We start from the raw sequence: 23,534 nt of genomic DNA, 5'->3' as shown, positions 1-23,534 counted from the left end.
AACAAAAGATGCATCATATTAGCATACTTGGCAAAAAATATGTTTTAGACAAAATAATACATTTATTTAGAGAGCCCAATACATCACTGTAAATTCTCCTTTGCGTAGAAAATGCAACATTGAGTACGTTCTCTCTTCATGAGATTGGTTTATGAGAATATAATTAATTTTGAAGAGTCTTTCTCCTTTGGGCAGATAGACTCTTCTAGAGTAGCACATCTCTAAACCCAATTTTCATAATCACTCATAATAATAAATAACAATAATCCCCTTTGAGTAGGTGACTGTATGCAATAACCTGGAGATCCCATAACAAAAGCATTAGAAATACCTTTAAAATTTAATGAGTGGGCCATTTTGGTGGCAACCGTTTATCTCAATTCATAGGATTTCAAGTTTTTTGCCCGCAAACAAGTACACATATAAAAATAATATATATGTACACGACCAATCAAAATAAGGTACTAAGCAATATGCACCTTTTCGATCACTTATACGTGATATTTATAATTTAACAACAACCAAATATTTTCAATAATGACATAATCCAGATATTGTATGAAAAAACAATCATTTATAATAACCAACAAAAGTCAGTCATTAGTATTGATTAATAACCAACAGAAAATTTAACCAATTGTTCAAGATCATATATGATGTGACGTGTGGAAAAACTGTGTAAGATCACGCTATGATGTTGCCGCCAAAATAATAAATAAAAAAATTATGGTTTGAAGGCTTGAAGCCAACAATATAAATTTACGGTTACGATCACGTTAAAAGGTCACGTTTGTATAATTCATCAACAAACAGTAAAATAACAAAAACAAAAACATAAAATAAATCATAGCAGAGATTAGATCGAGTACGGCTCCCATCGTCCTTATCAAATATCGAGTCGTACCAATTTTGTTTTAAAATCAAGTCATAAGCCAAACAATCATATGGTTCATGAACAAATAATAATAATAATAGTAATAAAATGAATTATAAAATTAATGGATGTCAAATCAGCGAAATTCATATTTATATTTTATGGTCTGAACAATTTGTTTAGATTTAATCAAAAACAAAATATAAGAACAAAAACTGATCTAGATCTATACACATCCAAGCTCTCAAACTACATCTCTGTTATTTCTTAGATCTTCAAATAAGATAGATGACTAGGTAGGTCTTCATTTCCTCCTTAAGTTAAACTGGAGGCTTCAATAGACCAAGTAAATTAGTGTTATGGAGTGGAGAGAAGACCAAGGATTTATATATATAATAAACAATTGGGCTCACCCACTCATTATAGATTTGCCCCGGATCCAATAAAGCCTATACTAGGCTGCCCAACTATATTAGAGAAGAATAAGTGCTCATAAATCCAATTAGAGATCACTTAACAATATGGCATAATTGTATGTCTCAAATCAATTAATAAAAAAGCCAAATTTAAGAAATCTAACATTTAAAGCATCATGAACAAATGATGCACATAGGGGTGAAAACTAATCGGATACGGATTGGATAGTGCTCAATTCACATCTGAATCTATATTTTTAGTCCCGATACGAATTCGGATATGATATTGGATCAATAGCAAAATTTAAAACCATATCCTAACAAATGGATACGGATAATTTTCGAATAGAGGATCGTGATGTGATCTTGATGTCAAAAATATTTAGGTATACAGGAGAGGAGAAGAAGTGGAAGAAGGGGGCCTTTCCTATGGATCTAGGGGGGTAGGCTAGACGAGGAGATTTAGAGACGGCGTAGCTGTGGTGGGAGAGAACGAGAGAGAAGGGGAGGAGAAGATTTGGGGGAAGGAACTCAGTTCATTCAATAATCATCATAACATTGCCTTCCACATATTTAGAGGCTAGCCTAACAAGCAAAACAATCAAAAGAAAGCCCTAGAAAGAGTGCAAGTTCGCCGATCGCATTCGAACGTGGTCGAGCGCGTTCGAACGCGCTATATGGATTCACTGTGTTTGTGAACATATGTAGGCGTTCAAATACTATTCTTTGTGTTCGAACGCGACCTACAAAAATAATTTATTTTAGAAAGAAACAAAAGAAACTCAGCCCGAGATAACTAGGTCCCATCCCAGTCATATCAATCCACCATGCTTCTGCGACCTTGTCCTCAAGGTGTGAAATGAGGGAATCGATCAATGATGTCTAATTCCAGCACCTAGGTAGACTCGTCAGATGGCTTGCCAAGCCACTCCACTAGGATCTCCATCTCTAGCTGTCCTGCTCGACGTCTCCTACGTTTAGCCAGTACACAAACTGGCTATAGAGTTCTCATCTCTTCAATCAGCTCTAATATATCGACCCCACCATCTAGTCGATGCCTACTCGAGCTCACAACAATCATATGCTACTAGGCCAACTTGTTCCAATACAAAAAAGGGCCCAAAGTAGCGGTGCACCAGCTTTTGATTGCGCGTTGGTCTCTCAACGCCACTTGCCAATAATGTTCAACGCACACAAACACAGGATCTCCGACCGTGAACTCCAACTCACTATGATAGTGATAAACTTAGTTAGGATCTTTTCATATTGCATTAGGTGTTTATTTTCATTAAAATAAAATTTATGTAGGTCGCGTTCGAATGCATGAAGGGTCGCGTTTGAACGCCTTTGCGAATGTCTGCATTAGGTTCGCAAATACAAAGAACGCATATTGTGGGTTCGAACGCGGTTGGGTGAGTCTGAACGCCCGTGTTCGAACGCTTGCATCGCGTTCGCACATACAAAGAACGTGTTTTGGTGCTTTCGAACGCGATCGGGTGAGTTTGAACGCGATCGACGGGAAAGTTCTAGAATTAGAGTTTCATATTGTTGTATGACTTATTGCCAGCCTCTATATATATGTGGATGGCAGCCAAATTTATTATACTATTAGAATATTAATTTTTTGCCTCTCTATCATCTATTTACCCTAATCTCCCTCCTCTCTCTTCACCATCCTTCCACCTCTCCCGTTAGCAAGGTTTCTCCTAACTTCTAATCTCCCTCGACTATCGAGCCCCCCTATTCTTTGGGATCTCAACCACTTCGTTCCCTTCGTCTATATCCCTAAATCACATCTACAACCCACCTTCATCTCCATATCCATCCATAACCCAAACATCCACTCCACTCGTCACCTCCACCATTATGCACGTTCTTTCCTGTTTTCATCCCAGTGTTATTTCGAATATGCAAAAGGCGTAAATACAAAAGTTGTAGATTAGAAAGTTACGAATCTAACCCAGTTAGTTTCATAAATTTCTAACTATAGACGAATATTTTATCATGGTTGCGCGGACTGATTCCTATAATACATTCAGATCTTGAAGGAATAGTTGCATAGTTTATTTTTGGTTCCAGATCTTATCAAATTGGTATTAGAGTAGGTGAATCTCAGACCTCCATTAATGATTGAAATAAGGAAGATGACATCAATAAGGAGACCTATGGAGAGCACCCCGACAAGGGAGGACTCAATCCACGATGACCCTAACCGTGAGGCCGATTGCTTTGGAGAGACCACGGCAAGACGGAGTCAACCAACATCCATGAGTGCGAACATCGATGAGCTTAGGAGCATGTTCCATACATTGATGCATAGAGTTGACTCAGTTTTTAAAAGGATCATAATGATTTTAAGGAATATGTTAAGAACCGATTTGATTCGTTATCTCCTCGACGACGATCAGTGTTTCAAGAAGGACCAGCAGTGGGACTATATCAAACTGATACCCCACAGGTCCAGGTACGTCATACAAGTTCTAATGATTCCCTCTTACCTATGGCCACACATTATTCCCCCCCTCCGTTGCAAAATCCAAGACCGGCGGTGGTGGAACTAGAGAGGCGTGCGACACCAGTGCGCTTCATCGATGAGGAGGATTGGCACTTTGAGGATGAGGTTGATCACTTTGGAGATGGTGATGGACATGCTCGAGGATTTAGAGAAAGTGATCAACTTGCACAAATGTTTAGACATGAACCAAGGATCTTTCGTGAACCTGACAATGCTATTCAGGGGAGAACCGCATGCTTGGATTTCTCAAAATTCCAAGTCGGTGATACAACGAATTGGGTGTTTCAAGTTGAACAATATTTTGATTATCAAGGTACAGTGGAAGATGCAAAGGTCTAGATGGCAAGCTTTCATCTCCAAAGAACGACATTGCATTGGTATAGATCGATTCTTCGTGGTGGTGGATTTACCGGATGGGCTAATTTTTGTAGGAGGATTATACGCAAATTTGAGATTGCGGCATATAAAGATTTTGCTACCACATTAAGCAATGGTTCACAGGACGACCGTAGTGGAGGACAAAGTTGAGTTTAAAAGAGTTAGTAGTTGTTGTGAGCAACCTTGGCCCGAACCGACATTAATGAGCACATTTATTTCAGGGCTGCGAGATGAGATTCAAGTAGATGTTCGTGCTCTTTGTCCTACTATTCTTGAGGAGGCCTTTGAGAAGGCCGTGAGGATGGAGCAAAAATATAAGGCTCTAAAGATGACAGCGAAAACCAATTGGGGCAACCAAGATAGGTGGTTTTCACCTAGAATGCCGGCTAGAAATTCTGCAGTTTCAAAAATAACAACTGCGAGTACTAGACCACAACCACCTTTGAGACCTTCTTCTGATGTTAGAGGAGGCACAAGACCCCTTGCTCGAACTCTCACACCTGCCCAGGTGGAGGAGCGCAAAGCGAAGGGCCTTTGCTTTCGATGTGATGAGCGTTTCACCCTCGGTCATCGGTGTTCTAAACTGATTGGGAGTGTGATGCTTATTGATGGTCTTGAAGAAGATGATGAGGTTGTTGATGATGGAGAGTGTCTAGAGGACGTTCATGAGGAGGCCGTTGAGGTGGGTGCGGAAGAAGATATCCAAGTTGAAATATCGATACATGTATATTTGGGTACTTCCGCCCGAGAACATTACGAGTAGATGGACTCATTAGAAAGTATTATGTGTACATCCTCCTTGATTAGGGGAGTGCACACAACTTTTTAGACAAGAGATTAGTGAAGAGATTGGGTTTCGATGTCGAACCGACCACGGGATTTGACGTTGCCATTGGAGACGGCACGAAGCTTAAGACAGAGAGCTTGTGTCGCTGGGTCGGTATATGGGTGCAAGGACACGACATCATTATGGACTTGTATTTGTTGGCGCTACGAGGAGCGGATATTGTCCTTGGTATTCAGTGGTTACAAAGTTTGGGACCCATCACATTTGGTTTCCAGAGCATGTGGATGAAATTTAAACAAGGAAATAAAGATATGCGGCTGGATTATGTTCGGTCTTCGCCGATTCCTGCGATGTAGCCTATGATGGGGCTGCCTTGTGCATATGATTTGGCCTATCTTCTTTAGTTAGGATCAGCAGGAGACGAGCCTCAAACGAGTTCAGGTACTACCATTGAATTGTCTAATTTATTAGATAACTTTTCTGGACTGTTTGAGGAACCACAGGAGTTGCCACCGAGGAGAGCGGTGGACCATTGCATAGAGATTGTACCTGAGGTTGCACTGGCGAACGTGAGGCCATATCGACATCCACATGTGCAAAAAGAAGTTATCTCAAAGATGGTAGCCGAGATGTTGGAGCAAGGCCTCATTCAACCAAGTCATAGCTCATACTCATCCCCCGTGCTATTGGTGCGAAAAAAAGATGGGACATAGTGTTTTTGTGTTGAGTATCGAGCACTAAACGCTATTCCGTCAAGGACCGGTATCTTATTCCAATGATTGAGAAGTTGCTGGATGAGTTTGCTGGGCGACTATATTTAGTAAGCTTGACTTGAGGGCTGAGTATCATCAAATTAGAGTTCACCCGGTGGATGTAGACAAAACTGCATTTCGTACTCCGGTTGAGCTTTACAAGTTCTAGGTGATGCCTTTTGGTCTCACCAATACTCCACTACCTTTCAAGGCCTCATGAATGATATATTTCAACCTCTCTTGTGAAGGTATCTTTTGGTATTTTTTTACGACATTTTGGTGTATAGCAAGACTGAATTGGAGCATTGGCGACATTTGGAGTATGTGCTGAATTTGTTGAAGCAAAACTAATTGAAGATCAAGAAGTCCAAGTGCCTATGGGGAGTATCACAAGTGGAGTATTTAGGCCATATCATTTCAGCGGATGGTGTAACGGCGGATCCTCAAAGGTTGCATGCATGACCGCTTGGCCTATTCCTACTACTACCACCGGATTGAGAGGATTTTTGGGGCTGACTGGATACTATCGCCATTTCATCGCCGGATATGGCAAGATCGCTGCTCCTCTGACTTCTTTGTTGAAAAGGACTCTTTTAGATGGACGGATGAAGCCACTTTAGCTTTTGAAAAACTGCAAACTGTAATGATGACAGCGCTCGTTCTAGCGTTACCGAACTTCACCAAAGAGTTCATTGTGGAATGTGATGCGTCAGGTGTTGGCATAGGAGCTATACTAATACAAGGAGGATGTAATAACCCAATGTTAAAAAAAAAAAATTCTACACTGCATGGCACGACAGCTGGTGCCATGCAGTTGCAGCGGAAATGGGCACCACGCGCCCCAAGCGCTAGCCCAGCCAACCTGGCCGAGCCAGCTGATGCGGTGGGCCCCTGCCGCTGCCGCAGCCCCCTCCCCACCCTCTCTCTCTCTCTCTCAGATTCATTCTCATCTTCCTCTCTTTCTCTCTCTCTCAAACACCCCTTCTCTCTCTCTACCCGCTGCCGCCGCCAACTCCACTAGCGCCGGTGAGCTTCCCTCCTTCTCTTTCTCTCTCTCTCTTTATCTCTCTCTCTCTCTTTCTCTCTCCCTCTCTTTCTACCTCTCTCTCTCTCTATCTCTCTTTCTCTCTTTGTCGGCTTTCTCTCGGAGAGCCAGAGGATTGAGCCGTCGGCGAGAGGGGCTGCTGAGTGGCCCCCATGAGCCCAGCACTATATGCAATTATATATTATTATATATATATAATTATATATATATATATATATATATATATATATGCACAATTAGCTTAGCTTAGTTAATTTAATGTATTTAGGTTATACAAATTAAATATAATTATATCATAGTTAGTATATAGTTCCAGTTATATCATGTTTAGCAAAATACCTGCAATATAAATTACTATTTTAATCCTAAGTAGGTAATAGAAATTATTAGGGTTATGTACGTATATTCTTACGCAATTAATTGCAGTAACTTAATTCTTATTTTCTTAATTATTAAAGAGAATAATAGATAGATAAAATATATTTTAAATACACTATTAAATAATATAATTATGATTAATAAATAACAAAAAAAAATATAGAAATGAAGAGTACATAATTACAACAAGAAACTATCCTTTTGTCGGGTTAATTTTAATTAATAGAAAGACTGACATATTTGTTATAAATAATTTCAGATTCCGACCCCCCTATTTAAGACCCTGTGGACCTAGCTATCGAGGCTTGATCGTTATCGTAGCAGCGTGAACGAGTGGTGGTTTGGTATTTGCAGTGGTGTGACTAGTCTTATCCCCTAGACGCCTTTCTCAAATTAGGATATATTATATTTTATGTACACGCATGTTTTGGCCTCCAGCATGATTATATGATTTTATCTAGAGATGATTTAGTCAAGCATATTTTATCATACATTTGATTAGGCTGATCTAAGATATAAGTACATTGGTGATATATATAGATGATTATACTGTTATAGTTTTTATGTCGAGATGAGTATGCATGTGATAGACTAGGAAAAGTATACATGGTTAGAGTCGGCATTGCATCATTTTTCTCTCGGCTTCTTTACTACCTAAATTCTTGAGTTGCATGATCTGTTGTCGTACTGGATATATGCATATGATTTATCATGTATAGGAAATTATAAAAGTACATGTGTATGTGATGTGATGTGATGGCTCGAACGGTATCTGGTCCGGACTGGTACTGGACATACTCTTAGCATATGGCAGAGTATGGTGATGGTTGATGGTTGTATTCTTAGCGTATGACAGGGTACAACTATCATTGATATACCCTTAGCCTATGATAGGGTATGATTATTTTCTTCTGAGATACCCTTAGCGTATGGCAGAGTATGATTCATCTACAGAGATACTCTTAGCGTATGACAGAGTATGCTCTGAGCTTGTGACATGATGTGTATCGAGTTTGGGGCCGGGTACCATAGTCCAGCATGGTGGATGATATTCAGAGTTGAGACGGTTGATTGTGATAGTGAGAGATATGTGGATTATATCTAGCTCTGACATATACGATTATCTAGTGGTTGACATGCATCATGCATTATCATTGATGTGACTAGTTTCATTATTGTTATACATGATATGTCGTTATATTCAGTGATGTTACATGGTAATTTCATCATGTGATATTTTATTTTAGTTGAGGATATAATATGCTCACTCATGAAAATTAATTTCATTCATATATATGTCATTGATGATACATATATACATGTTCATATATGACATCATGCTACTTTCTGATTCATATTATCCAGTACATGATTTACTCTCTGTTTGGCATCATTGATTCGGAGTAAGGTTTAATCACTGAGCCTTTAGCTCATGACTCTCTTTGTTTTCTCCTTTCTAAAAACCTAGGTGAGCGAGTGGAGCAGGATACTCCCTTAGAGACCTTGCGAGTGGGTAAAGAGTAGTGTGTGGTTAGTGTTTTGCGCTAGTTGAGTTCTCTTGTTTGATGTATTATTGGACATCCTCCAAGTATGTCTTTATCCTTGTCTTATATTCTAGCAGGTGACTTTATACTTGTATAATGATGTATATACCACCGTTGTGTATATGTAGTTGTGAAAAGCTTTTGATGATGTGTTGTGGCCTGTGTGGGGCCCATGTAGGGTTATTTGTATGCTGTTGACAGTTATACTTGAGTTATTCTCCGTTTAAATGTTGTGGATAAAATCATGATATTACTACAAGTTTATTTGACTGTCGGTATCTAACTGAATGGTCAGGTGCTATGCACGTGCCATGTGGGCTCGTGCCATACATGTGTTTAGAGTTTGGGTGTCACAGAGGATGTCCCATTGCCTATCTTAGCAAAGGTTTATTACAAAAATCTCAGCAATTATCGACTTATGAGAGGGAGATGTTGGCAATTCTTCATGCGGTGACAAAGTGGAGGCTTTATTTGATCGGTAGACGATTCATTATACAAACCGATCAAAAGAGTCTTCCCTAGAAATAGTGGATTTTCGTTGATTGCGTTTGAACGAACATTTTGCATTCTCTATATTTGCAAATGCCTTTGAATGCACCCCACCAGCGTTCGAACGCGACATATAGAAAACTTTTTTTTAATAAACACTAAAACAAGAATGAAAGACACCCTGAAAGTGTGTCCATGCTCGAGACGACATCGGTGAAGCCCGAATCGTATAAATCCACCATGCTTCCGCAATCTTGTCCTCAAGGTGTGAAATTGGGGAAGCGATCCATGATATTCGACTTGAGCTCCTAGGTAGACTCGTTAGTGGGCTTTCCTAGCCACTCGATCAACACTTCTATCTCCAACCTGGATCCATGGCGTCTTCTCCTACGACCTAAGACTCGGACCGGTTCAGTTGGAATATCTTCCTCCATTGGTTCGGGCAAGGCCGAACCCACCACATGGTTAGTCTCGATCTGGGCCTTCAATGCGACACATGGGAAAACCAGATGGATCCAGGTTCCCTCAAGTAGGTCCAACCAATAAGCTACTAGTCTGATTCATTATAGCACTCGATATGGCCCGTAGTACTTGTGACCCAACTTCTGGTTCAAAATCAGCCTCAATGAGAATGTGCACACAATGCTTTCTAATGAGTCCGTCTACCCGTAATGTCCTCAGTGCGGAAGTACATGAATATGCATGCATTAATATTTCAGCTTGGATATCTTCCTCCGCACCCTCCTCAACAGCCTCCTCATGGACCTCCTCTCGACACTCTCCATCATCAACAACCTCATCATCATCCTTGAGACCGTCGATGAGCATCACACTCCCGATCGGTTTGGAACACCGATGATTGGGGGTGAAATGTTCATCGCATCGAAAGCAAAGGCACTTAGCTCTTCGCTCCTCCATCTGGGCAGGTGTGAGAGTTCGAACGGGGGGATTTGTGCCTCCTCTAACATCGAAAAAAAGTCTTAAATGTGGTCATAGTCTAGTGCTTGTAGCCGCTATTTTTGAACAAGTAGAATTTCTAACCAACGTTCTAGGTGCAAACTGCCCATGTCAGTTGCCCCAACTTATTTTTGCTGCCATCTTGAGAGCCTTATGTTTTGTCTCCATCCTCACGGCCTTCTCAAAGGCCTCCTCAAGAGTGGTAATACAAAGAGCACGGACATCCGCTTGTATCTCCTCTCGCAGCCCAAAAATGAATGTGCTCATCAATGTCGGTTCGGGCCAAGGTGGCTCACAACGACTACTAACTCTTTCAAACTCTACTTGGTACTCCAATACGATCATTCTCTGAACCATCTTGCTTAATGTTGCAGCAAAATTTTCATATGCCGCTGTCCCAAATCTGTGTTAAATCCTCCTACAAAAGTCAGCCCAACCGGTAAATCCTCCACTATGAATAACCGATCTATACCAATGCAATGCCGTTCCTTGGAGGTGAAAGCTTGCCATCTGGACTTTTGTGTCCTCCGCTGTCCCTTGACAATCAAAGTATTGTTCAACTTGAAACACCCAATCCATTGGATCACCACCTTGGAATTTCAAAAATTCTAAGCGTGCGGTTCTCCCCCGAATAGCATTATCGGGTTCGCGATAGATTCTTTGTTCAGGTCTAAACCTTTGTGCATGCTGATCTCCTTCTCTAAATCCTCAAGCTCGACCGTCACAATCTCCGAAGGGATCGACATCATTCTCAAAGTGCCAATTCTTCTCATTGACACTATCATGTCACACCTGGACCTGTGGTGTATCGGATCGGTGTGGTTCAACTACTGGTCCTTCTTGATGTATCGATCTTTGTTGAGGAGATGACAAAATCGATCGGTTCATGACATATTCTTTTAAATCATTGTGATCATTTTGCATTGCGTCAGCCCTATAAAGAAAATGTTGGGAACATACCCCTAAGTTCATCCGCCAAGCCCATATTCACACTCATGGACGTTGGTTGACTCGGTCCTTCCGTGATCGCTCCAAAGTAATCGGCCTCACAGTTAAGGTTATCATGGGTTGAGTCTTCCCTTGTCGGTGTGCTCTCCATTGGTCTCCTTATTGATGTCATCTTCCTTGTTTGAACCATTAATGGAGGTCTAAGGTTTGCCTGGCTATGATACCAATGATAGGTTACAGAACAATTCCCTTAAAATCTGAATTTATTATAGGAAGCAGTCCGCGCAACCAAAGTAAAATATTAACCAAATATTCTTTCATAGTCATAAAATTATGAAATCATTTGGAATTGATCCGTAACTCTCTGATCTACGTTTTTTGTATTTTGTCCTTCACAGATTCAAAATGGAACTGGGACGAAAGTATGATTTAGTGCGGATGATGGTGGTGGTGATGGGTAGAGTGGAAGTTAGGGTTGTGGATGATAAGGGAGATGAGGGTGGATGGATGATGTAGTTTAAGGGATAAAGACAAAGGGGAAGAAGTGGTCAAGATCCCAAAGAAGAGGGAGGAATCAACAGACGAGGGAAATTAGAACTTAGGAGAGACCTTGCCAATGCTAGAGGTGGAAGAATGGTGAAGAGGGAGGAGGGAGATTAGGGTAGAGAGAATAGAGAGAAGATAGGAGGCAAGAATTTAATAATCCAATATCATAATGAATTTGGCTGCCATCCACATATTTATAGATGCTAGCCAACAAGTCCTAATAACAATAAGTAACCCTAATTCTAGAGGATTCCTATCGATCGCGTTCGAATGCGCCCAATCGCATTCGAACGCACAAAAGACATACTCTGTATGTATGAACGCGATGCAAGCGTTCGAACTCGCCTGATCGCGTTCGAACGCGCTTTATGCATTCTCTATATTTGCGAACCTGATACAGGCGTTCGCAAGGATGTTCGAACGCGAACCCTCTTGCATTCGAACGTGATCTACAAGAAATTTATTTTAATAAAAATAAATAACTAATGCAGTAAAAAAAGATCCTAACTAACTGTATCAGTTTCTCGGACAAGCGCTTCCTATGATGACAACCAGAGCCATGGCTGGACGGGGAAACAAGGAAGATGAGATTTTGATATAATTAGTTAGGATCTTTACTTACTGTATTAGTTCGAATCTGCGAAGGGCACAAATACAAAAGTTGTAGATCAGGAAGTTATCAATCTAATCCACTTAGTTTCGTAATGTTCTGACTACAAGAGAATATTTAACGAATATTTCCTACGGTTGTGCGGACTACTTTCTACAATAAATTCAGATCTTAAGGGAATTGTTCCGTAGCCGACCTTTTGGTACAAGAACCCATCAATTTGGTATCAGAGCCGGCAAACCTTAGACCTCTATTAATGATTGAAACAAGGAAGATGACATCAACAAAGAGACCAATCGAGAGCACACCGACAAGGGAAGACTTAATCCACGATGACCCTAACCGTGCGGCTGATTCCTTTGAAGCGACCACGGCAGGACCGAGTCAACCAACATCCATAGGTGTGAATATGGGCTTGGCAGATGAACTTAGGGGCATGTTCTAAACATTGCTGCATAGAGTTGACGCAATTCAAAAGGATCACAATAATTTAAAGGAATATGTCATGAACCGATTGGGTTCGTCATCTCCTCGACGACGATCGAAGCTTCATCAAGGATTAGCGATGGGATCTCATCTGGTAACGCCCCCGCCCGGCACGCACGTGCACGCCCACACGCCCACACGGCACGCGCGGCGCACGCAACATGTCGGGCGGGGCCTGTCACACACAGATACTCTCCTGTGCACATATAATCATGACATCATCAAATAAAACCTGTTAACCTATCCATGATCATATAATCCATCACCAAATACATCATACTATCAACCAAATAAACTTGTTAACATATGAATATCCAAGTTCATAATAATATACACTAGACCACTACATAATCTCGCAGGGCCCACACAGGCCACAACAAACCATCAAGATACAACTAAACAACTGATACATGAGTGCTATAAAATCTGATATATACTATACAAATCATCATTCGATACAATAAGACACAAATATAACAAACAACGATACAACTCAATGTCTGGTTAAACTATCTTCTATACTATCTCGCATCAATAGCTCACCTCATCATCACTCTAAAATATCTTCTCAAGATATCTCAGGTCGCTATCACGTACCACAAATCTGAGGGGTTAGAAAAGAAATAAAGAGAGTCATAAGCAAAATGCTCAGTGAATAGACCTTACCCCGAATCAGTGATGCCAAACCGAGAGTAAATCAAGTACTGGATAATATGAATCAGAAAGAGTATCATGTCATGAATGAGTAAATGAATGTGTCCTCAATACTACATAAATGAAATATAGATAACATGTCATGTCATAAATGATAAAAATACCTAATCCTCGACAATGAATATGTTAGGTTTTTATTTGTTGGCAATTGTGTACAAAATATTCTAAGTATATTTTTTCATGTATATGAGCTTTACACAAGTCTAGAATATCTCTGGTTTGAAGAATTGCAAGATTATTGGAGAAAAGCCATCGAGTTCACACCGCGTTCACAAACGCGTTCGAACGCGGGTACTGCGTTCACACAGACAGAGAGACGTGTTCACAAACGCGTTCGAACGTGGGTACTGCGTTCACATATACCGAGAGCTGCGTTCACAAACGCGTTCGAACGCAACCTGAAGAATTCAAACTGTCGCGTTCGAACACACCAACAAAGTTTAAGAATATTGGACTTTCATGAGTACGGATAAGATTTGGATTTGGCTCTATCTTGTACTTTCGTGAGTACGGATAATATTTGGATTTGGCTCTATCTTGTACTTTCGTGAGTACGGATAATATTTGGATTTGGCTCTATCTTGTACTTTCGTGAGTACGGATAATATTTGGATTTGGCTCTATCTTGGAGATCATATATAAGGATTGTGAAACCCTATCTCTAGGGAGGTTGAAGAAGCATTATTGAAGGAGACTTCTTGAGGCTACATCGGTTCTTCAACTAACAAGGTTCCACTCATCTACAAATCTTAATCTTTCGTCTTAAGGGCTATCTAGACGAAAGATCAATCTCGAGGGTTGCGAGATTGGACTTCAATCACGAAGCGGTGAATCGTGGGTTCTAGCGAGCAAGACTGAGAGGAACAAAGTCGTTTGGATCGACGGGTTGTTTTGAGAGTCAGTCTTGTAACTGCTACTATTCTAGTGATTGGTTTTGATCCGAGTTTGGATCCGTGGTTTTTTCTCGTTTGGGTTTTTCCACGTTAAAATCTTGGCGTTCATCTCTGCTTTCGTTCTTAATATTTCTACGGACTTTTACTTAAGCGAACGAGTGATATCATTGCCTAGTATTTAGATACATACTTGTGTCTAGGGGTTTTTCATCGCGTTCGAACGCAAGAGGGGTCGCATTTGAATGCCCTTGCGAACACCTACATTAGGATCGCAAATACAGAAAACACATATTATGCATTCAGGTATGTCAGATAATACATATTATGCTATGATATCAGATACAATTATATATGATGTATATTGACCACTCAATAATCAGGTATGTCAGATAATAATGAAATCATATGCATTTCTTAACATCACGATCATCACCGACATCTCGGTATAATATCATCATACCAGACCACTGTGCATAGTCAACGCCCGGTACCCGGTCTCAACATCATGCCCGAAGGCTCAGAGCATACTCTATCACCCGCAAGAGTAACTCTAATATAACCATACCCCGCCACCCGCTAGGGTATCAACATCCATCCAGAGCGGGCACCCACATAGTTGATAGAAACCTCGTGAGGATAACTCGCCACATATGCCCTGGCGGACGACATATGTCCGATTGTCTGTGCGCACAGACTCAACTGACCTCGGACATGGGCCACGAGATATCGCATATCAGCGACCATAATCATCACTCCAGGCACCCCTAACCCTGGCGCCTACTCGGGTATCCTCATGCTTTCTATCAGCTATCCAATCAATCACATTTCATGCTTTCCTACTAAATGTCAGATCGAATGCATATATCCAATACGATAACAAGTCAAAGCATAACAAGAATTTAGGTGGAATAGGAATCAACAGAAAATGATGCAATGTAATCTCTAACTATATCGTCAACACATGCATACTCATGCTACATATCAACTCGGTAAACAATCATAACAGTAGAATCATCTCTAATCATCTCTATATATATCACCAATGTACTCATATCCCAAATCAGCAAAATCGAATGCATGATAAAATATGCTCGACTGTAATCATCTCTAGATAAAATTATATAATCATGCTGGAGGTCAAAACATGCGTGTACATAAGATATAATATATCATAATTTGATAAAAGCATCTAGAGGATAAGACTACTCACCGTCTGATCAGAAGATACAAACCACACATCTCTCACGTCCGTCAGGTAACCAAGTGACACTCATCGCTAGCAAGGTCCACGGGGTCTCAAATAAGGGGGTTCGGGATCTGAAATATTTAAGTAGTATGATGTTAGCCGTTTATCTAATTAAAATTAATTTAGTTAAAATATAAAGGTTTATTAGATTTAGAATCACTTTTCTTTATTTTTGATTACATAACTAGGTCTATAATATAGATACGATTCAAATATTATAATTTTTTATTATTATAAAATGTTAGTTATAATATAAGGAGAAGAGGCCTGTTTCTTTTTATATAAGAGTATTTCTAAATATATAATTATAAAATAAAATAAAAGGCTAAATAAGTATAGAGGTGGTCTAATTTTAATTAATTTTATAATTCATACACTATCTTGATTAATTAGGGACAACGCAGTCTTTACTCAATAAAATAATAAATAAATAACTAAATAAACTTAGTATTTTATTTATTGCAGAATAATCATAAAATTAATAGAAATACTTAAAATATATATGATGAGGGTATTAGAATATAAATCTAATAATTATAATTTACAAATCTATCTATTAATCTAATAGATATGTAAATAAATAAATAAATATAAGTATTACCTATATTTATACCTAATTAATCATTAATTATAACAATTATCATTAATAAAATTATATTGAAGGATATATAATATTATTAAAATAGTTAATGTCTAAATAATCTATTTGCATTAATTAAGAAGAAAAATACCTAAATAAATAACATAAATAAACTAATTAATAAATAAATTACTTACATCGCCATCGGTCTTGGGCTCGACCAAAGCACTCTCTCTGATCTTTGGGCCGAGCCCAACAACGTGCGAAAGAAAGAGAAGGAGGGAGGGAAGAAGGAGAAAAAGAAAGAAAGAAAGAAAGAAAGAAAGAAAGAAGAAGAAGAAGAAGAGAAGAGGAAGAGAAGAAAGAGAGGAGGTGAGGGAGTAGGTTGCGGACCCGGGCCGACGAAGAGGGCACCGGCCGCTGCTGGCCAGCCAGTGGCCGGCCTCTCGCCGGCGGCTCGGCTCCAACGATCCCAACCTCGGGCAAGAGAGAGAGAGAAAGAGAGAGAGAGGGAGAGAGAGAAGGAAAGAGAGGGGGAGTGAGAGATCTCACCGGCGGCGGCGGTGGCTCCAGGGAAGGTGCCGGTATAGAGAGAGAGAGTAGAGTGAGAGGGTGAGAGAGAGAGAGAGAGAGAGAGAGAGAGAGAAGGCGGTGGAGGAGGAGTAGTGGCGGTGCCGGGGCCCACCGCGGCCAACTGGCCACGGCCAGGGGCCGCAGGCGTGTGGCGCCCCACCAAGCTACATGAGCAGCTGGCATGGCCATGAGGCCGGCCACAGTGTGGCCGGTCGTGTCGTGCCCATGAATTTTTTTTTTTTTTTTTGGGGATTGGGTTGTTACATCATCGAACCTATGCCTACACATCATCCCCCACCTCCGTTACAAAACCCAGGACCGGCGGTGATGGAACTCGTGAGGCGTCCGGCACTGGTGTGCTTCGTCGATGAGGAGGATTGGCACTTTGAGGATGAGATTGATCTATTTGGAGATGGTGATGGACATGCTTGAGGATTTAGAGAAGGTGATCAACATGCACAAACGTTCAGACATGAACCAAGGATCTTTTGCGAACCCGAAAATGCTATTCGGGAGAGAACCACACGCTTGGACTCTCCAAAATTCCAAGGCGGTGATCCAACATATTGGGTGTTTCAAGTTCAACAATACTTTGATTGTCAAGGGACAGCGGAGGACACAAAAGTCCAGATGGCAAGCTTTCACCTCCAAGGAATGGCATTGCATTGGTATAGATCGGTTATTCGTGAAGGAGGATTTATCAGTTGGGTAGAGTTTTGTAGAAGGATTATATGCAGATTTGCAACAACGGCATATGAAGATTTTGCTGCCATATTAAGCAAGATGGTTAAGAAGATGACCGTATTTGAGTATCAAGCTGAGTTTGAAAGAGTTAGTAGTCGTTGTGAGCCACCTTGGCCCGAACCGACATTGATGAGCACATTTATTTTAGGCCTGCAAGAGGAGATACAAGCAGATATTCGTGCTCTTTATCTTACTACTCTTGAGGAGGCCTTTGAGAATGCTCTCAAGATGGCAGCAAAAACAAGTTGGGGCAACTGACATGGGCAGTTTGCACCTAGAACGTTGGTTAGAAATTCTACTTGTTCAAAAATAGCGGCTACAAGCACTAGACTACGACCACATTTAAGACTTTTTTTCGATGTTAGAGGAGGCACAAATCCCCCCGTTCAAACTCTCACACCTGCCCAGGTGGAGGAGCGAAGAGCGAAGGGCCTTTCCTTTCGATGCGATGAATGTTTCACCCTCGATTATCGGTGTTCTAAACCGATTGGGAGTGTGATGCTTATCGACGGTCTAAACCGATTGAAGTATTTGAAAATCTTAAAAATAATTTTAACCTAGCTGGAAAATGGGTTTAGGAGATTTATGGAGAAAGAAAACCTTCTTGCAAATTTCTTTTAATTAAGTGTGAGAAATAAGGTTTTAGAATCCACTTATAGATAATACATTTCTATTAGATAATATAAATCTATTCTTTTTCTACGATTCACCAAGAAATCAATCACTAGTAAATCAGAAGATTATCTTTGAATGAACAATTCAATTTTCTTAAAAATTACATTCTTCCTTCATTTTTAGAATATATGGAGTAAGAATTTTAAATCATAAGATGCATCCTTTTTAAGAAAAACAACTAATATCTAAATTCTAAACAAGAAATTTAAAGTAGACGAAAGAAGAACCTATTTAGCAATTAAGAACACATAAGAGATTTAGAATAAAGGAAATATGTTCTCTCAACAAGCTTCATCCTCAACCTTAAGAGAATTAGAAATTCATTTTAGTAGTTAATAACACAACTTGAATAAAAATAAATATGAGATTTAGTACTAGAGAGTTGCAGAATACTTCTTTCAAAAACAAAATCTAAATTTAAAAACATGAGATTACGCTAAAAGAAAATCAGAATATGAACTTTGCTAACTTACAAAGATTGAAATTTCTTTGAATGTGCTCTATTGTTGTTAATTGAATTGAAACAATTGCAAGTTTGAATGTTGAATTGTAAACTGCAACTTCTCAAAAGAAAAACTTAACACAAAATACACAAGAAAAGATATTTTTCTCTAGCTCTCAAACCCTCTATTTATAGACTTCTTGGAGCATGAAAATTTGCTTCAAATCAGCTGGAAATCTGCTGTGATTGTGTTTGAAATCTATTAAATATGTGCATGAAATCTAGTGAAAATCTGCATGAAATATGTTAGAAATCTGCCACATTATGTAGGTGAATTGCTTGGCTAGAATTGCTGCTCAAATAGAAATTTAAAATTTGTTTACTACTGCAATTATTACTGAAATTTTGCCTAAATTAGAGATGAAAATTTGCTGCATTAGGTGAAAATTTCTTGCTAAAATTCTGCAACTTAATAGAGATTTGATTGCTGAAAATCTGTTGCTTGATAAAAAAAAAGGGACTTTTGACTCATTCTGATTTAGATAAGGAATAAAGTGATTACTAGATCATGGTTTGACTTAAGCATGACTTGAAAGATGAGAGGTAGATTTAGTTGGTTAGTAGTGACTAAGCCTAATTCTGGTTTAAGCCCAAATTTGACTATTTTTAGGGATTAAATGAGATTTCATTGATCAAAAGTCTACATATAACTAAAATATATTTATTAGTTAAAATAAAATATTAACATTTAATAATTTGGGCATAACAAATATTACAATTATGAATTTAACAAATACCCCCAAAACAAGATATTTGCTAGTCCTCGAACAAAATAGAAGAACGAAGAATTCAGAAAGAGAAAAAGAAAAAAATATATAAGTAAAATAAAATTCTAACTCACTTTCGCAGGCATCGCAATTGCATTTAGCATATGCAACAAGCCTTTAAACCCCTAGCTTCTACTAGTGGACGAGTTGTGTCTCGTGAGGGTTTGTAGTGAATTTACCCACAAAATTCATTAAGTCAATTAAACAAAATAAAAAAAAGAAAATACAAGACTCAAGTAATTAAAAAAATCTTGAAAAGAAAACAATAAAATCACCTAAAATTTTGCTCCTTATTGATTATGTAACAACATTTAGCAAAATCAATCGAGGAATACTAACAATTACATCCACTCAGATCATCAAATCTCAAACTTTGCAATTGCCCTCAAGACCTCATACTAAGAATATACACAGGTAAATACTAGTAAATTTTCACAAAGCGGACATAGCTAGAGTCAATCAATCTCAAAAATATAGGCAAGGTATCCAATTATCTTCTCATTTAGCATTAATATACATTATAACCTTAATAAAACTATTCATTCTCCCAAAATCATAATAGAAAAGAATGCTGCAATTAAACACAAGGAGATAGATCCAGATCTAAATCATACTGGAACACCAGGGTATATATATATAATATGCTTTATTACGATCTTAAATTTCTTATTAACATAACTTGAAATGTCATAGTTGAGCAATGCTAGTGTTATCTTGCTTTCTAGATAGTCCTTGTAGCGAGGATTTTGCTAGTGGATTTAGCCACTAGGTGATGAGGCACCCCTCGAGCATCACATCTCGAACCAAAAATGCGGTATACAACTAACAACCATGAATTAGAGATGGTTACGCGAAGGCCCGGTTTTTTAGTAGAGAGACTATTTCTCTAACATCAATTATACTCTTTTGCATTTCAATCAATTTGATATATTTATCAGTAGCATATTTTACATTCAACCTACATGTGATATGAAAATTTCTCCTGAATAATTAGCATGAAACTCTATGATGATAGATCGAGAATTACTAAGAATACCAGATATTTTATACTGATCCTCGTATTTATTTTAGAAATATAATGATAACAAGACTACATTCTGAGGATTGCATCACTAAAACACGTCCCATTAGTTTTTTTTTTTTTTTTTAAATATGTAACAACCCAAACCCAAAAAAAAAATTAAAATTAAAATTGGGCACAACGTGACCGGCCACACTATGATCGGCCTTGTGCCCATGCAAGCTGCGCATGCAGCTTGCGTGGTGGGGGCGCCACGCGCCCGCTACCGCTACCGCAACCAACGGGCTGTGGCCAACTGGTCGCGGCGGGCCCCGACGCCGCCACAGACCCCGTGGACCTTGCTAGTGATGAGTGTCACTCGGTTATCTGATGGACGTGAGAGATGCGTGGTTTGGGTCTTCTGATCAGATTGTGAGTAGTCTTATCCCCTAGATGCCTTTCTCAAATTAGGATATATTATATCTTATGTACACGCATGTTTTGGCCTCCAGCATGATTATATGATTTTATCTAAAGATGATTTCAGGCAAGCGTATTTTATCATACATTTGATTTGGCTGATCTGAGATATGAGTACATTGGTGATATATATAGATGATTATACTGTTATGGTTTTTATGTCGGGATGATCTCTATCATGAGTATGCATGTGATCGACTAGCAAAAGTATACATGTGTTAGATACATGGTTAGAGTTGGCACTGCATCATTTTTTTCTCGGCTTCTTTACCACCTAAATTCTTGAGTTGCATGATCTGTTGTCATATTGGATAAATGCATATGATTTATCATGTATAAGAAATCATAAAAGTACATGTGTATGTGATGTGATGTGACGTGATGTGATGTGATATAATGTGATGGCTGGAACGGTATCTGTTCCGGACTGGTACTGGACATACTCTTAGCGTATGGCAGAGTATGGTGATGGTTGATGGTTGTACTCTTAGTGTATGGCAGGGTACAACTTTCATTGATATACCCTTAGCGTATGGCAGGGTATGATTACTTTCTTCTGAGATACCCTTAGCGTATGGCAAGGTATGATTTATCCATAGAGATACCTTAGCGTATGGCAGGGTATGATTCATCTACAGAGATACTCTTAGTATATGACAGGGTATGCTCTGAGCTTGTGACATGTTGTGTATCGAGTTTGGGGCCGGGTACCGTAGTCCAGCATGGTGAATGATATTCAAAGTTGAGACGGTTGATTGTGATAGTGAGAGATATGTGGATTATATCTAGCTCTGACATATACGATTATCTAGTGGTTGACATGCATTATGCATCATCAATTGATGTGACCAGTTTCATTGGATCATAATTGTTATACATGATATGTCGTTATATTCGGTGATGTTATATGGTAATTTCATCATGTGATATACTTTTGGTTGAGGATATAATATGCTCATTCATGAGAATTGATTTCATTCATATATATGTCATTGAGGATACATATATACATGTTCATACATGGCATCATGCTACTTTCTGATTCAAATTATCTAGTACATGATTTACTCTTTATTTGGCATCACTGATTCAAGGTAAGGTCTATTTACCGGGCCTTTTGCTCATAACTCTCTTTATTTTTTTTCTAGCCCTCTCAGATATGTGGTACGTGATAGCGACTTGAGATATCTTGAGAAGATATTTTAGAACGATGATGAGGTGAGCTATAGATGCGAGACGGTATAGATGATAGTTTAACCAGATATTGAGTTGTACCAGTATTTGATATTTGTACTCTTTTGTATTAGACGATGATTTGGATATTACAGGTCGAATCATAGTGTACTCTTTTATTAGTTATTTTAATTATATCTTGATGGTTTGTTGTGGCCTGTGTGGGTCCTGCCAGATTATGTAGTGGTCTAATGTATATTATTTTGGACTGAGATATTCATATGTTAACTGGTTTATTTGGTTACTAGTATGATTTATTTGGTGATGGATTATGTGATCATGGATAGGTTAGCAGGTTTTATTTGATGATGTCATGATTATATGTGTACAGGAGAGTATTTGTGTGTGATGGGCCCCGCCCGACCTGTCACGTGTGCCGCGCGTACCGTGTGGGCGTGCACGTGCCCGTGCCGGGCGGGGGCATTACAAAATAAGTGTATAAAAATAGAATGAAGAAAATAGAATTTTTGCTTCGCTTAATCAAAACATCACTTTGTGTTTGATCCTCACTTTCTAACAAAATTAACTCTGCTAAATACCACTACATATTCTAAGGAGCAAAAACACATAGAAAAATATCGGAAAATAAAACATAACTACAAGTAACTGAAAAGAAAAAACCTAAAAAATATATGAAATTTCAGGATCAAGAGAAGACCACATTTACTTGCCCCTTTGGAACATTTGCCTATCGTCGCATGCCGTTTGGGTTATGCAATGCTCCTAGTACCTTTCAAAGGTGCATGATTAGTATTTTCTCAGATATGGTAGAATGGTTCTTGGAAGTTTTTATGGATGACTTTTCTATCTTTGGATCATCATTTGATAAATGCGTGTACCACTTGTCTCTAGTCTTAGAAAGGTGCAAAGAGAAAAGCCTAGTGCTTAATTGAAAAAATGTCACTTTATGGTGAAGAAAGGAATTGTTCTAGGACATATTATTTCTAAAGATGGGATCGAAGTCGATAAGGCTAAAGTTGACTTAATTTTTAACCTTCCATCAGACTGTGAAGGAAATCCGACCATTTTTAGTTCATGCGGGTTTTTACCGACAATTTATTAACGATTTCAGTAAGATATCACAACCTTTATGTAATTTACTGGCTAAGGATTCTCAATTTGTCTTTAATGAAGAATGTCTTAAGGCTTTTCAACGGTTAAAAACTGAATTAACTTCTGCTCCTATCATTCAACCACCAAATTGGGACGAGCCTTTTAAGATTATGTGCGATGCATCTGACTGTGCAATTGGAGCGGTTTTAGGACAATGGGTTAATACCCCCAATCTAAATTCTATATTGTCCTCAATGTAAGAAAAAAAAAGCACAAAAAAATGGTAGAATTTACCTGAGAAGGATAATTTATACTACAAGCTTCCTCCTGTCAAATGATAAAAACTCAA

At 39.0% G+C, this 23,534-nt stretch overlaps 1 long non-coding RNA gene across 1 annotated transcript; it reads right to left on the bottom strand.

Moving 5' to 3' along the window:
- Positions 1–270: 270 nt before the first annotated feature.
- Positions 271–23,506, bottom strand: LOC140789653 (uncharacterized). The gene is made up of 3 exons (XR_012109229.1): positions 23,480–23,506; positions 15,543–15,649; positions 271–298 (listed from the first exon to the last, which is right to left on the bottom strand). It is a non-coding gene; the product is annotated as an uncharacterized lncRNA (long non-coding RNA).
- Positions 23,507–23,534: the final 28 nt, after the last annotated feature.

Source organism: Typha latifolia, chromosome 5, assembly GCF_019914945.1.
Source record: "Typha latifolia isolate L0001 chromosome 5, TyphaL0001v2, whole genome shotgun sequence".
Classification (NCBI taxonomy): Eukaryota; Viridiplantae; Streptophyta; class Magnoliopsida; order Poales; family Typhaceae; genus Typha; species Typha latifolia.
This window is presented reverse-complemented; position numbering and strand designations above follow the sequence as displayed.